Raw genomic sequence first — 8,096 nt, 5'->3', positions numbered from 1 at the left:
ATCTTGGTCCGGTTTCCCAAACGCATCTTAAGGCGTCCAATGGTTCTAACGGTGAACTTAGCAATAAGATGGGTTTGAGAAACCGTTCCCTGATTAACACTAGTAAGTACTGTCTTAAATACAGAGGCACAAACTCTGCAGTTGTTGAACTGATGTTTGGTGTTAACGCGGAAATCTGCAATAGCTACATCCATATTTGGACTTTTAAATTATTAATTTATAGCCATTGGTTCTTGAAGAATATAACACATGCTTCGTGAGCTTAGTTCAACTGTTGTACCCCATCAGAACCCCAAATAAGCTTTTTTTACTCCAATGTTTAGAAACAATGTAAATCAACACTGTATAGCCTCAACATGGTTAAAACTATAATGTTGATATCATGGATGGTCAGTCCTTGCATCCATAGGTCCGTCTATGAATTTGAAATTAGTTACATTTCTCCAACCCCAAAATCATCTTATTACCAAAACAGTGATGGAATTACAACTTTGTTATTGTTTGATCTGCAGATTGATTGGTTGATTGTGTGGCTTATTTAAAGGGGTAACCTAGGTTTTAAACAGAAACAAAATGGCTGTCCAGAGACTTGGTTTGGTAAACATCTGAGGGATCGGGGCTGGAGAAATGTAACCACTCTCACATTCATAGAGAAAGCTATTGTATCAACCGTAACCCAAAACCTAGGGACCTTGTCAAGAAGTTCAGACATCTTGGTGTAACAGTTATAAGATGTTGGCTTGACAGTTGCTGGACCCAGGTTTGAGTCCAGCTCAGGGCTACCGCCTGAATTGACTACACTATAAATACAAGGACTGGCCACCCATGAGGTCAAAATTATAGTTTTAACCTGATTTCAAGGCTTTATAGTATATTCTATAATTGGCAGTTAAGATTTGCTGTGGGGGTCAAATTGTTGTCAAATTGGAAGTTCATCACTTATGTTGGCGTCATTAAAACTCGTTTTTCAACCACTCCACACATTTCTTGTTAACTAACTGTAATTTTGGCAAGTCGGTTAGGACATCTACTTTGTGCATGACACAAGTAATTTTTTCAACAGTTGTTTACAGACAGATTATTTCACTTATAATTCACTGAATCACAATTCCAGTGGGTTTGAAGTTTACATACACTAAGTTGACTGTGCCTTTAAACAGCTTGGAAAACTCCAGAAAATTATGCCATGGCTTTAGAAGCTTCTGATAGGCTAATTGACATCATTTGAGTCAATTGGAGGTGTACCTGTGGATGTGTTTCAAGGCATACCTTCAAACTCGGTGCCTCTTTGCTTGACATCATGGGAATATCAAAATAAATCAGCCAAGACCTCAGTCTGGGTCATCCTTGGGAGCAATTTCCAAACGCCTGAAGGTACCATGTTCATCTGTACAAACAATAGTACGCAAGTATAAACACCATGGGACCACGCAGCTGTCATACCGCTCAGGATAGAGACGCGTTCTGTCTCCTAGAGATTAACGTACTTTGGTGCGAAAAGAGCAAATCAATCCCAGAACAACAGCAAAGGACCTTGTGAAGATGCTGGAGGAAACAGGTACAAAAGTATCTATATCCAAAGTAAAACGAGTCCTATATCCTATATCTGAAAGGCCGCTCACCAAGGAATAAGCCACTGCTCCAAAACTGCCATAAAAAAAGCCAGACAACAGTTTGCAACTGCACATGGGGACAAAGATCGTACATTTTGAAAAAATTTCATCTGGTCTGATTATACAAAAATAGAACTGTTTGGCCATAATGACCATCGTTATGTTTGGAGGGAAAAGGGGGAGGCTTGCAAGCCGAAGAACACCATCCCAACTGTGAAGCACAGGGGTGGCAGCATCATATTGTGGGGGTGCTTTGCTGCAATAGGGACTAGTGCAGTTCACAAAATAGATGGCATCATGAGGAAGGAAAAGTATGTCGATATATTGAAGCAATATCTCAAGACATTCGTCAGGAAGTTAAAGCTTGGTTGCAAGTGAGTCTTCCATATGGACAATGACCCCAAGCATACTTCCAAAGTTGTGGCAAAATGGCTGAAGGACAACAATGTATTGGAATGGCCATCACAAAGCCCTGACCTCAATCCTATAGAACATTTGTGGGCAGATCTGAAAAAGCGTGTACGAGCAAGGAGACCTACAAACCTGACTCAGTTACACCAACTCTGTCAGGAGGAATGGGCCAAAATTCACCCAACTTATTGTGGGATGCTTGTGGGAGGCTACCCAAAACGTTTGGGTAGCACCAGTTAGCCTCGAGCCAGGTGCATCTCCCGGCTAGCAAACAAAATTACTCCAGCTACAATACCTCTTTTGCCAATTGGCCTGGACCCTTTGTCGACACGGAGCCCCGTCGATCCATCACGACTGGTCTGCCGACGTAATTCCGTCCGATGTGCCCTCAACCGGCCTTTGCCGGACGTCGGTGACGCACTTGTCTCGAAGTTAGCACCAGTTAGCCTCGAGCCAGGCGCATCTCCCGGCTAGCGTAGTAACGACTACCTAACGGCTTCCCTGTTTCATATATTCCTGTTCACTGGACCCTATGATCACTTGGCTACATAGCTGATGCCTGCTGGACTGTTCATTAATCACTACTCCATTTTGTTTGTTTTGTTTATCTGTCGGCCCCAGCCTAGAATTCAGGCCCTGTATGTATTTAACTGACCCTCTCTGCCCATGCATCGCCATTTTACCTGTTGTTGTTGTCTTAGCTGATGAATTGTTGTTGTCTTACCCGTTGTTGTCTTTGCTAGCTCTCCCAATCAACACCTGTGATTGCTTTATGCCTTGCTTTATGTCTCTCTAATGTCAATATGCCTTGTATACTGTTGTTTAGGGTAGTTATCATTGTTTTATTTTACTGCGGAGCCCCTAGTCCCACTCAACATGCCTCAGAGAGCTCTTTTGTCCCACCTCCCACACATGCGGTGACCTCACGATATTCAAAAACCTTAAAAATGCTATAACTTCAATTTCTCAAACATATGACTATTTTACACCATTTTAAAGATAAGACTCTCGTTAATCCAACCACATTGTCCGATTTCAAAAAGGCTTTACAACGAAAGCAGAACATTAGATTATGTCAGCGGAGTACCCAGCCAGAAATAATCAGACACCCATTTTTCAAGCTAGCATATAATGTCACAAAAACCAAAACCACAGCTAAATGCAGCACTAACCTTTGATGATCTTCATCAGATGACACTCCTAGGACATATTGTTATACAATACATGCATGTTTTGTTCAATCAAGTTCATATTTATATCAAAAACTAGTTTTTTTCATTAGCATGAGACGTTCAGAACTAGCAAACATACCGAAAACTTCCGGTGAATTTACTAAATTACTCACGATAAACGTTCACAAAATACATAACAATTATTTTAAGAGTTATAGATACAGAACTCCTTAATGCAATCGTGGTGTCAGATTTTAAAATAGCTTTTCGGCAAAAGCACATTTTGCAATATTCTGAGTAGATAGCGCGGCCATTACAGGCTAGCTATTTTGACACCCACCAAGTTTGGTACTCACCAAACTCAGATTTACTATTAGAAAAATTGGATTACCTTTGCTGTTCTTCGTCAGAATGCACTCCCAGGACTTCTACTACAACACCAAATGTTGTTTTGGTTCAAAATAATCCATAGTTATGTTTAAATATCCTCTGTTTTGTCAGTGCGTTCAGGTCCCTATCCGAACGGTGACGCGAGGACGCATGTCGTGACAAAAAAAATTCTAAATATTCCATTACCGTACTTCGAAGCATGTCAAACGCTGTTTAAAATCAATTATTATGCTATTTTTTTCGTAAAATAGCGATAATATTCCAACCGGGCAAAGTTGTTTTCATTCAAAGGCTGAAAGAAAAACATGGCCACTTCTCGATATTGTATACGTTCAAACTGGTGAAGAAAAACATGGAGTACTCTCGTGGCTGCGCATCTCCTGTCTCTGAGCCACCAGCCTGACCCCTCACACAAACAGCGCTCCTGTACCTAGCCCAGAGACAGCAGAGATCTCATTCCATTTTCTGGCGCCTTCAGAGAGCCTATGGGAGCCTAAGAAATTATCACGTTACAGCAGAGATCCTCTATTTTCCATAAAGAGGCTATAGAAGGCCAAGAAATAGTCAGAGAGGGCACTTCCTGTATGGAATCTTCTCAGGTTTTTGCCTGCCATATGAGTTCTGTTATACTCACAGACACCATTCAAACAGTTTTAGAAACTTTAGGGTGTTTTCCATCCAAATCAAATAATTATATGCATATTTTAGTTTCTGGAAAAGAGTAGTAACCAGTTTAAATCGGGTACGTTTTTTATCCGGCCGTGAAAATACTGCCCCCTACCCTAGAGAGGTTAATGCTGTAGCAAACATTATAATAAACAGGACATTCAAATGAGTCTTACAATTATAATCCAAAGTAGTGTGAAATGAACTCATCATCAACCTGGAAATGGAGGTTACTCCCCTGAGTTTTCCCCCATTCACTTTCAGAATACATTGTGAAAATCTAAAATCTTTGCTCACCATTTTTGCTCCAGGCAGATATACTACATCCATAACTATCGGTTTCCTCATTACCAGATATACTACATCCATAACTAGTGGTTTCCTCATTTGCAGATATACTACATCCATAACTAGTGGTTTCCTCATTACCAGATATACTACATCCATAACTAGTGGTTTCCTCATTACCAGATATACTACATCCATAACTAGTGGTTTCCTCATTACCAGATATACTACATCCATAACTAGTGGTTTCCTCATTACCAGATATACTACATCCATAACTAGTGGTTTCCTCATTACCAGATATATTACATCCATAACTAGTGGTTTCCTCATTACCAGATATACTACATCCATAACTAGTGGTTTCCTCATTACCAGATATGCTACATCCATAACTAGTGGTTTCCTCATTAGCAGATATGCTACATCCATAACTAGTGGTTTCCTCATTACCAGATATACTACATCCATAACTAGTGGTTTCCTCATTACCAGATATACTACATCCATAACTAGTGGTTTCCTCATTACCAGATATACTACATCCATAACTAGTGGTTTCCTCATTAGCAGGGAGGAGTTTCTGCAATGAAATTGCCCTCGTGCCACAATTTTAGCAAACACAGAAAGGGGCCTATATTGGAGACCAAAAGTCGTCTGGCACACTGCTTAGAGTTTCAACAACATGAATAACTTATTTCTAGCCTACAATCATCGATGTTACTACTAATGTGAAAACAAGACAAAATATGACTATTCTTGCTCATTTTAAGGCAAATGTCAAATAATTTTAACATTCATTACAGACGTCAATTGTTGTACAACATCATGGCTACGCTGTTGGCATCACCCTTTACAGTGGATTACCGCTGTTGTGGGATTTTAATCATCTGTCTGACTTTGTTGTTCACACAGGAGAGATACGGGACTATCGTGGATCCTCTGAGGAGCCTCAACAACCTCATGATGCTGAAGAGGCAGAGAAGAGTCCCTCCACATTAGAACACCTCAAGAAACACCTGCAGAGACCCACAGGGAAGAGAACTCACTGCTGCTCTGACTGTGGGAAGAGATTCACCTCATCAGGCATTAAAATTCATCAGAGAATCAAGACAGGAGAGAAATCTTATAGCTGTGATCAATGTGGGAAGCGTTTTTGTCGATCTGGACAGCTGACACTACACCAGAGAACACACACTGGAGAGAAATCTTATAGCTGTGATCAATGTGGGAAGAGTTTTACTACATCTGGCTCTCTGACTCTACACCAGAGAATACACACAGGAGAGAAACCTTATAGCTGTGGTCAATGTGGGAAGAGTTTTGCTGCATCTGGCTCTCTGACTCTACACCAGAGAATACACACAGGAGAGAAACCTTATAGCTGTGGTCAATGTGGGAAGAGTTTTACTCAGTCAGGCGGCCTGATATCACACCAAAGAACACACACAGGAGAGAAATCTTATAGCTGTGATAAATGTGGGAAGAGTTTTACTCAGTCAGGCAGCCTGATATTACACCAAATAACACACACAGGAGAGAAATCTTATAGCTGTGATCAATGTGGGAAGAGTTTTACTACATCTGGCTCTCTGGCTCTACACCAGAGAACACACACAGGAGAGAAACCTTATAACTGTGGTCAATGTGGGATGAGTTTTACTACATCTGGCTCTCTGACTCTACACCAGAGAAGACACACAGGAGAGAAACCTTATAGCTGTGGTCAATGTGGGAAGAGTTTTGCTGCATCTGGCTCTCTGACTCTACACCAGAGAATACACACAGGTGAGAAACCTTATAGCTGTGGTCAATGTGGGAAGAGTTTTGCTGCATCTGGCTCTCTGACTCTACACCAGAGAATACACACAGGTGAGAAACCTTATAGCTGTGGTCAATGTGGGAAGAGTTTTGCTGCATCTGGCTCTCTGGCTCTACACCAGAGAACACACACAGGAGAGAAATCTTATAGCTGTGATCAATGTGGGAAGAGTTTTACTGCATCTGGCTCTCTGACTGTACACCAGAGAAGACACACAGGAGAGAAACCTTATAGCTGTGATGAATGTGGGAAGAGTTTTACTGCATCTAGCAATCTGACTGTACACCAAAGAACACACACAGGAGAGAAACCTTATAGCTGTGATCAATGTGGGAAGAGTTTTGCTGCATCTGGCTCTCTGGCTCTACACCAGAGAACACACACAGGAGAGAAACCTTATAACTGTGATCAATGTGGGAAGAGTTTTACTACATCTAGCCAGCTGACTATACACCAGAGAACACACACAGGAGAGAAATCTTATAACTGTGCTCAATGTGGGAAGAGTTTTACTCGGCCAGACAGCCTAAAATTACACCAGAGAACACACACAGGAGAGAAACCTTAAAGCTGTAACCAATGTGGGAATAGTTTTTCTACATCTAGAGTTCTCACTAAACACCAGAGAACTCATACAGGAGAGAAACCATATAGCTGTACTCAATGTGGGAAGAGTTTTTCTACGTCTAGCTATCTCACTATACACCAGAGAACACACACTGGAGAGAAACAATATAGCTGTAGTCAATGTGGGACAAGATTTGCTTGGCTAACCAGCCTAGTATCACATCAGAGAACACACACAGGAGAGAAACCTCCTAGCTGTGATCAATGTGGGAAGAGATACTCTGATAAAAGATCTCTGATTAAACATCAGAAAATACATGGAGTTGTTTCATGATATCAATGAAATAATGTCACAATGTAGAATGTTTTAACATTGTAGTTGGAGTATTTTAATGATGTCACAATGTACAACCATAAACATTTGTCCCCTGTTCTATTGATTTCAACATGATATGAATATTAGCCTCAGCGGGAAAATCCAGGCTCTGAATTGAAAGAGTTACTATTCATGAGATTTAACAAAAAGTGACTAACAAAAAAAGATCTGTGTTACACTTACCACGTTGGTGACCCACTTGAATCAACATGCAACACTTCAAAATGTATCTAGCTGCTTTCTACAAATTGTCCTCTAACCAGGGATGTACACATTATTCCCAGATTCCATGTGTTTTTTGAGCTGTTCGTTTTAACAGGACGTGCAACTTCATCTCCCTCCTGTCACACAAATGATTTTAGCATGATATCGATGAATAAGTGTTGTGTTCCTTTGTTTAGCGACCCCTACATTTAAATGCATCACTCCAAAATGTAGCTGACTGTCTTCTGCAGGTTGTCCTCTAACCTGTGAGGTAAAATATATCTCCCATTTCCATGTGTTTTTTAGTTGTGTTAGTTTCAACAGCATGTACAACCTGACTGGCTGATGTTTGTGTACATAGCACATGTTATGTTTAGGTTTTCAATTTATCACAAACTATTTCTGCATATTGGTTATTGATTTGTACATGTTAAAACTGTGCTTTGACATTGGGAATATCCCACCAAGCAAAATGTCATTGAAAAGACGTCGAAAATAAGACTATGCAATCAAATATTTAATATTTACAATTCATGTAAGATTTAGTAATGATTATTATTTATGCAACCAACTGACCATTTTTTGGG

General features: G+C 40.5%; 1 pseudogene; it reads left to right on the top strand.

Annotated features, from left to right (window-relative positions):
- The first annotated feature begins 5,664 nt into the window (after positions 1 to 5,664).
- LOC115148366 (zinc finger protein 271-like) lies at positions 5,665 to 7,206 on the top strand (annotated as a pseudogene).
- Positions 7,207 to 8,096: the final 890 nt, after the last annotated feature.

Source organism: Salmo trutta, chromosome 15 (assembly GCF_901001165.1).
Source record: "Salmo trutta chromosome 15, fSalTru1.1, whole genome shotgun sequence".
NCBI classification, from domain to species: Eukaryota; Metazoa; Chordata; class Actinopteri; order Salmoniformes; family Salmonidae; genus Salmo; species Salmo trutta.
The sequence above is the reverse complement of the archived record's forward strand: the minus strand, read 5'-3'. Positions and strand labels throughout refer to the sequence as shown.